This window comes from Ziziphus jujuba, chromosome 1 (genome assembly GCF_031755915.1).
Source record: "Ziziphus jujuba cultivar Dongzao chromosome 1, ASM3175591v1".
NCBI lineage: Eukaryota > Viridiplantae > Streptophyta > Magnoliopsida > Rosales > Rhamnaceae > Ziziphus > Ziziphus jujuba.
Window position 1 is genome coordinate 27,030,958 of NC_083379.1, and position 7,781 is coordinate 27,038,738.

Here is a 7,781-nt window from a genome sequence, read left to right on the forward strand (position 1 = left end):
ACACTACAAAAGAATTTAGCTTCAAATTCATTACATTTTGGCCGTGGTGATTTTCTAATTTACCTATACTTAGTTGACTAAATTTATTTTTTGGTCTGTTTAGCAAAGAATACAATTCGATTAAAAATAGTTTTCAATCTTTATTTGACCTAATAATTTTTATATAGAATTCTTACTATATAGAGTTAAACTCTGTAAAATATTACTTCTTTTGGATTTGTATTTAATTTTTAAAGAAGTTTTATGTAGACCGGACTCACTGTGAAATGCTGATTTTCAATTTCAGTCAATTAGATACTAAATTTAATTTGACAATGTTTTCGACCTTTTTTTGGCTTTTAAAATTTTATAGGAGTATATATAAGTATTTAGTATATTAAATTTCAAATGAATACAAAATTTCATGAAAGAGAAACAAATTTAACATTAAATGAAGGTTTTTGAAAATCTAATAGTTTCAGTATTTATTTGTTAAATTTTCAATGAGTTTTGAATAGTTTTTCATTATTATTTTATGAAATTGTTTTAATCAAAGTTACTTATGCATGTGTACAGTACCATCATAATTTTTCAAACTTAGATGATATCATTTGAATGAGAAATTAATTTCTTGTTTAGAGAGCATTTATGGATTAATAGGTTTTTATTCGACTTTTGGTGATTTGATCTTGTTCTAGGCTTATGGTTTTAAAATGATGAGGAAATGACCAAGAGCACTTCAAGATGGGGTCCAGATCTCCTTCAAATCTCTATAGGACCAATAACCATAGCACGAGCAAAGAGATTTAAAGAGGCACTAAATAGTTTAATCCAGGAGGTGTTTACAACCCAAGGAAGCAAGTTCATTATTAAAGATGAACTCAAATTGGTTCATATGATTGGGATTGTGGATGCCAACATGAAAGAGAGCTTAACGCATGATGACATGGATGGTAACGTGGCATCATATGGTGACATGGCATCCAACTAAAGTTTAGGAAAGCTTTGTAATTTTTCCTAAACCTAACCAAATTAGGTTTCCTAAACCTAATTTTTGGCCACCTTAATTCTTAGTAAATTTAGGAAAGCTTTGTAATTTGTTTTGCCTATTTAAAGGCACATAAGTCATGAATAAAGATCAGATTAAAATTTTGATTAAAAGTAAGAGTGATTCTCTTGGTTCTCTAAGAACTATATTGAACTTTTTCAAGCTTTGATTGTGTAGTTCAAATTTGACTTAGGTTATTCTGCACCCTATTGTGGCGTTTTCACCATACCAAGGTTTTTACCTTAAATATAGGTAACGAGTTGGTCTTCCATTAATAACTTGTAATTAGATGGTATAAATCAATCTTTGTTATGGGTTTAGGAGCAGGTCGTCTTAGGTTTGTATCAATTTGGTATCAGAGCTAGTTTCTATTTATAAGTTTGATCTATCTATCTTTGTTGTCATTATTTCTTTTTTTTGTTCTTCGTTTTCTTTGATTTTCTTTGGTTGTATCATCCGTTTGATCATTGCATTCTTCTTTGCATCTTTTTGTTTGCTTGTTCATCCTCACTCATCCGATCATTCCAAACCGAACAGACATTAAAAAAAAAAAAAGTTAGCCAAATTTGTTTTAAAAGCCAGGTCAACGGATTAGTCAATTTTCATTGAAGTTTGGTGCGATTGGGATTTCTGTAGTTTGATAAAGCTTGTTCTTTTTGCTTGAATGCAAAAATAAAATAAAATAAAAATTCATTCTTAAATTTTCTCTTGTTCTACAAGTTTGTGGCATTGAATTATTACGATTTAAAGAGAAAACAAGTAGTGAAATTTTTTTTTTTTGGGTTGATTTGAGGAGCACCAAAAACAAGCCAAAATCAATATTGAAAATCAGGTTTGTTGAATATTCACTAATTCTACTTTGCAAATCTCATTCCTATTTGTTCTTAACATTCTAGTTTCTTTTGTTTGTGCCAAATTTCTTGTTGAAAATCAAATCTTTCATCGTTGCCTTTTTCTTGTTACTTTTCATTCTATTTGTTTTTTTAGCCTTATTTTCATAACTGTTTGGTAGGTCTATTTGGATTGTTACTTGCTAGTTTGTTTTAGTCTCAAATTAGTGTGCAAAGAACCAAATAGAATTACTAGAGTGGTAAAAGGCAAAAGAGGTGAGAATTGTAGAGGGTAAAGGCCTAACTCTAACTAGAGTACAAACACAAATGACATTGAATTTGAGCGAAATATGTGAGGGAGTGTTGTGAGTTTTTTTTTTATTTTTTATTTGTACTAACAAATTTTGCAGAAAAATCATGTCACTAGACAAAGCAAAGGAAGCATGGATGAAACTCCAGGTGTGGCTGATCCGAAGTTATACATTCAAGCCATGGTGGGAGAACTTCAAAGAGCACTAAGGTTGGAGATGGGGCAGATCCATGATCAGTTGGATAGGATGGAATCATCAATCTAAATGCTGCAACCATGACCTCAACAAAGGTTTGCTCATGGAGGTGGTAGAGGAAGAAATACTCAAGAAGGGAAGATTGAGAACGAGTGGAAGATGACTATGAGAAAGAAGAGGAAGACATTAGTTCGGGAACCAATCAATTTCGTGGGAGAGAGAGGTTAGACCGAGGCAATGGCTATGGAGGAATTAAGATGAAAATACCATCTTTCTAAGGTAAAAGTGATCCAGAAGCATATCTCGAGTGGGAGAAGAGGATTAAGATGGTATTTGATTGTCAAAACTACTCCAAGGATAAAAAATGTTAAATTAGCCACTGTTGAATTCATGGACTATGCTATTGGATGGTGGGACAAGGAGACACTTTCTAGGAGACAAGCGGGTCAAAGACCTATAGATACATGGGAGGAGATGAAGGCTTTGATGAGGAAGTGTTTCGTATCTAGCCATTACTGTAGAAGCATTTTTCAGAAACTACAAAGCTTGTATCAAGGAAATAGGAGTGTGGAGGACTATTATAAGGACATGGAAATCCTTATGATGAGGGCTAATGTTGAGGAGGATAGGGAGGCTACAATGGCACGTTTCTTGGCTGGTTTGAATAGGAAAATAGCAAAGCAAGTGGATTTGCATCATTTTGTAGAGATTGAGGAGATGTTGCACATGGCCATTAAAGTAGAGCAACAACTCAAGATGAGAGGTACTAAAAGACCTAGTATGCAACACTAAAACCAAAATTAAGAAATAAATATAAAAATTTAAAATAAGAGAACAATGTTCAAAGTACTACTAAACCCAATCCGAATTAATATTAATGCCTTAATCCCCGGCAACGATGCCAAAAACTTGATGTGTGAAATCAACTCGCAAGTGCACGAATCGTTTTCAAGTAATAAAGTGGAAAAATAGGGTTGTCGTACCCAAGGGATTAAGTATTAAGTACCAAAGATAATTAGATTTTGATAATATTTGAACTAAAATTTAAGATGGCAATTGAAAACTAAATAAACTAAATTAAACAAAAGCAATCAATTAAAATTAGATCAATTTCAAGTAAGAGAGAGAATTGAATAATTATGAATACTAGGGCATTTGATTTCACCACTAACTATTCCAATTTAATTACTTAAATATGTGAATTTAACTAACTAGTAATTTTGTTAACCACACTTAATCACAAAATTAATCAAAAGTAGTTTCCACTCACAATTGATAATATTCACATAACCTAATTTATTCCTTCCGGCCTATAAATTAAATCATGCAAATTCATCAAGCATAGATTAAGCAAATAATATGGCATGAGACATAACTATTTTCCAATCAATTATGCATTCATGTAAATCATTGAAGATCCATAATATTATCCTTTTCCAAGCTCAAATATTATTAAAATCATTCATTCCTTCCGGCCTATGAAAAAAGCATTAAGTATACCAATGATTTATTAACAAAACATATTACTAATTAAATAAAACTCAACATATATTAAAATAATTAAACCTTCATAGTTAGGGCTACATCATAGCCCTAGCTATGAAAATTAGTTCATGGTAAAAATAATTTCAACATCCATAATTATTAAAAATAATAAGAGTCACAATTAAAGAGAAAGGAAAAGAGAATAAAAACTATTGAAGAAATTCTCCTCCAAGAGCTCTCAAAGTCGTACCCTTCTTCTCCAAGCAAGCCCACGTCTCTCTGCCTCCTCCAAGCTCTCCAATTGATCTTCTAAAACTCTAAAACGTTAAAATCCTAGAACCCTTAAGAGAATCTTAGAAACTCCCAAAATTTGGTTTGTTTCTATTTAAACCTCCTAAAAGCTCTTAAATAACTCTCTAAACTTGTATATCTTCCTTCAATGTGGTGGGGGCTATATATATAGGATCTTGGGAATCTTTTTCTCTCTTTATTTTCAATGTGGGAGTCTTGGAAGATACCTTTTTTAGGCCATGAAAAGGGTTAGATGAATTTCATGGGTAAAAAAGAAACTGTATATTACTTGCTCTCTACTACTTTCCTTTTATCTAATTCCTCCTAAAAAAATAGTTAATTAGTCTAATTTATCCTTAATGAAGCATGTGACATGACATGTGCCCATTAATGATAAATTAACCAATTATTTCCACTTGTTTTTATCTTGGCCCTCAAATTGCCTTGATTCCCTCTTTTGATCAATGGTGGAGATTTAACTAGAATATTCCTTTTTATAAATTCCAAATTTTAAATGATGATAACTCTTTGCTCGCACCTCGAAATCCAAAAATAACGAGACATTGGAAATCCTCAGATCGTGATGATTCATATGACATCCACTTCCACCATGAAATTCCCGATAGAATCTTTATGGAATTTTTAAGGTATCTTTTTGGAATCTTTTTAATGCTTAGTCCGTTTGAGCTCAAATCTTGCTTCCACCATAATTCGACCCAAGGAATCCATCTTTATGGTTGTTTTCTTAAAATTCTTCCTCTTTCACCGAGATTAAGAAAAATACATAATTAAGTATCTTTCCATAACAAATTAACACAAACTAACAAATATTAAGCTATAAATATGGCATAAAATCATCAATATTTTAGACCTAACAAATACCCCCAAACTTAAGATTTGCTAGTCCCTAGCAAAGAAAAAGAATAAGAAAATGAAATTTTATTTAACGAACATAAGATACTTTAATGAGGTGCCTCAAAGATTGTATAACATATGACTTTTCAAATGGTTTCAAAGTAATTATGTAACAGAATACCTTATATTCTATCCAACATATATGATACTTCCAATGTGTGTATGTGAAAATCAATTTATACACTTAATTATCATATGCTTGAATAAATTTACAAGAATTAGAGATTGGAATAACGTATGAACTACCATATGCTTGACTTAATTATCACTCTCCACTAATGTAGGTTAAGGCACCACCTTAAATCATTAGGACTTCATGGTTTCTATTGTTAAGGCTAATGGATAAGGCTAAAGAAAGAAAAGGATAGGATATAATAAATCAAAGAAAGAAAGCTAAAATTAAATATCAATGAATAAATTACTTGTAAAATTTGTTTCTTTATTAGAACTTCTTTTCTTATTTTAACTACAATTTCAATATCCTTTTTCTCCTTTTTATTGTGCATACATTCTTCAAACCACACATATTCTTTCTTTATTTTTTTTTTCTTTCTTTTCCACTAAACCCCCAAACTTATTTTTCTTCTTATTGCACATTCAAACCTCCAATTTACACAAAAATGCATACTAGAGCCAAATTCACCAAATACTTAACCTCCAAACTTTTTTTTTTCTTTTTTTTCATTTTTTTCTTTTTCAACACTCAAACAAGCTCACAAGCATATATTCATATCAATTCAATTAAAGCTCTCTTTGACTAATGTTCAAGGTCGGAAAAAGAAATTTAAGGCTCAAAAAGGGTAAGTAAATGTGCTTTAATGAAGAAAAGGCTCTAATACATCTTTATGCATCCTAAAGGCTCAAATAAGGTACTAGTGGAAGATAATGTATTAGGTTGGCTTGAAAGGCTCAAACTTAAACAAAGATGGCCTAAATCATGTTCTTAATAATGCATTCACCTAGGATTTCGCCTCAAGCAATAATCAAGTAAGTTCTAGAGTTCAATTAATAATAAAGTACTCTAATTCATGCAAACCTTCTTCAAAACACAATCTAATTTATGCATTATTGATTATGTGCTCAAAATTTATTGAAAGTAACAATATGCGAATATAACTTCAAGCATTTAAGCATACACAAAAACAAATCCACCATCTAAAAACCAATTTATTTTCAATCATAGTCTTATCATTGGCTCATTAAAGTACTTAAGAAAACACCACAAAAACAATTTTTATTTTTTTTTTATAATAATGAAGGAAAATAAAAACTAAAACTAACATTTTTGAAAACTTATAAAAACACTTAAATGGACAAGATTTAAAAGATGCAAAGCATGCTTTTCACCCCCAAACTTAAAATGAACAATGTCCTCATTGTAAAAAAACATAAAATAAAGCAAAAGTAAATAAAAGGTAAAGAATACTCCCCTTTGAAGACATGGAATGTTCCTCGTAATGTGAAAAATTGAGAAAAACCTACATGTTGCATTTTCCCTACACACCACGTGGCCAAAAAGAAGGGAATGTACCCATGCAAGTTGATGTACTCCAATGAATATTCAAGGTGGTTATACTCGAAAAATCTAGCTTTAGACTTGAAATTCTCAACATTTATCTTTTGCTTTTTTGCACCTAAACATCTTAAAACCTTGCAAAAAATCAAACAAAACACATCAAAACAACCTAAAAACAAGAAAACAAGCAAAAACAACTAAAATAAATAGATAAAAAATAGGTAAACAAAGAAACTTGGGTTGCCTCCCAAGAGCGCTTGTTTAAAGTCATTAGCTTGACTTCATCCTTTTGATTTTCAACCTGGATTAAATATATAAATGATGTCATCCTTATAATATTGTCCAAGCTTATGATATGGAAACTGTGCATGATGATAATCTTGTGGTCTTGGCAAACTTTTTACTCCTTGTACTATATAAGTCTCAATTTGAACTAAAAGCATGAATTGAACTTTCTTTTCCGTAGATTGGATTCTTTTAGGTCCAAAAATGCTTTGTTTGTCTCCTTTTGGGATGCATTCAACCTCAATTGCATTTTCGGAGCATGGATATACATCTTGGGCTCTTGAAAATTCAATATTTGGCTTGAAATTTTGAGATTTAGTCTCTGTTGGTAAGCAATCTTCTTGAAGTGTGGCCATAGCTTTATACTCATCGGATTTGGCCAACTTTTGGCTTCATTGATTCCTTGACTTATCCTCTTCATGATCCTTAAGCCCTTTTTGCAATGAATTTGAAGGAAAATTAGAAAATTCCCATGAACTAGTGATAGTGAGTTGGGAAACTTCTTGTGGTGGGCAATTTTGGTCATGTGTGTGTACCTCATTAAATTATCCAAAATTGAAGATTCTTGCTGCATTTCACTCCTTATAGACACCTCTTCATGTTCCTCAATTTTTTCATCATTATGTGGCTCTTGAAAGGATTCAAATTCATCAACTTGCTTATTACAAGTAATCTCCATGTTAATTTCTAAGTCTTCTTGAGATCCTTGTGAAAAAGTTGTCTTTGGTTGCTTTAATTGAACTTGAAAGTTTGTACTTGGAGGATATTGATTTTGCAACTTGCCAATCGCATCATAACATTTAGAAAATGTTTCCCTATGCCTTTCCATACACTCAATCAAAGATGTGCTCACTTGATAACTTGAAAGATCTGAATTGTCATACCTTGAATAACTTTGCGGAGCAAAAGGATTTCCCACTTGACAA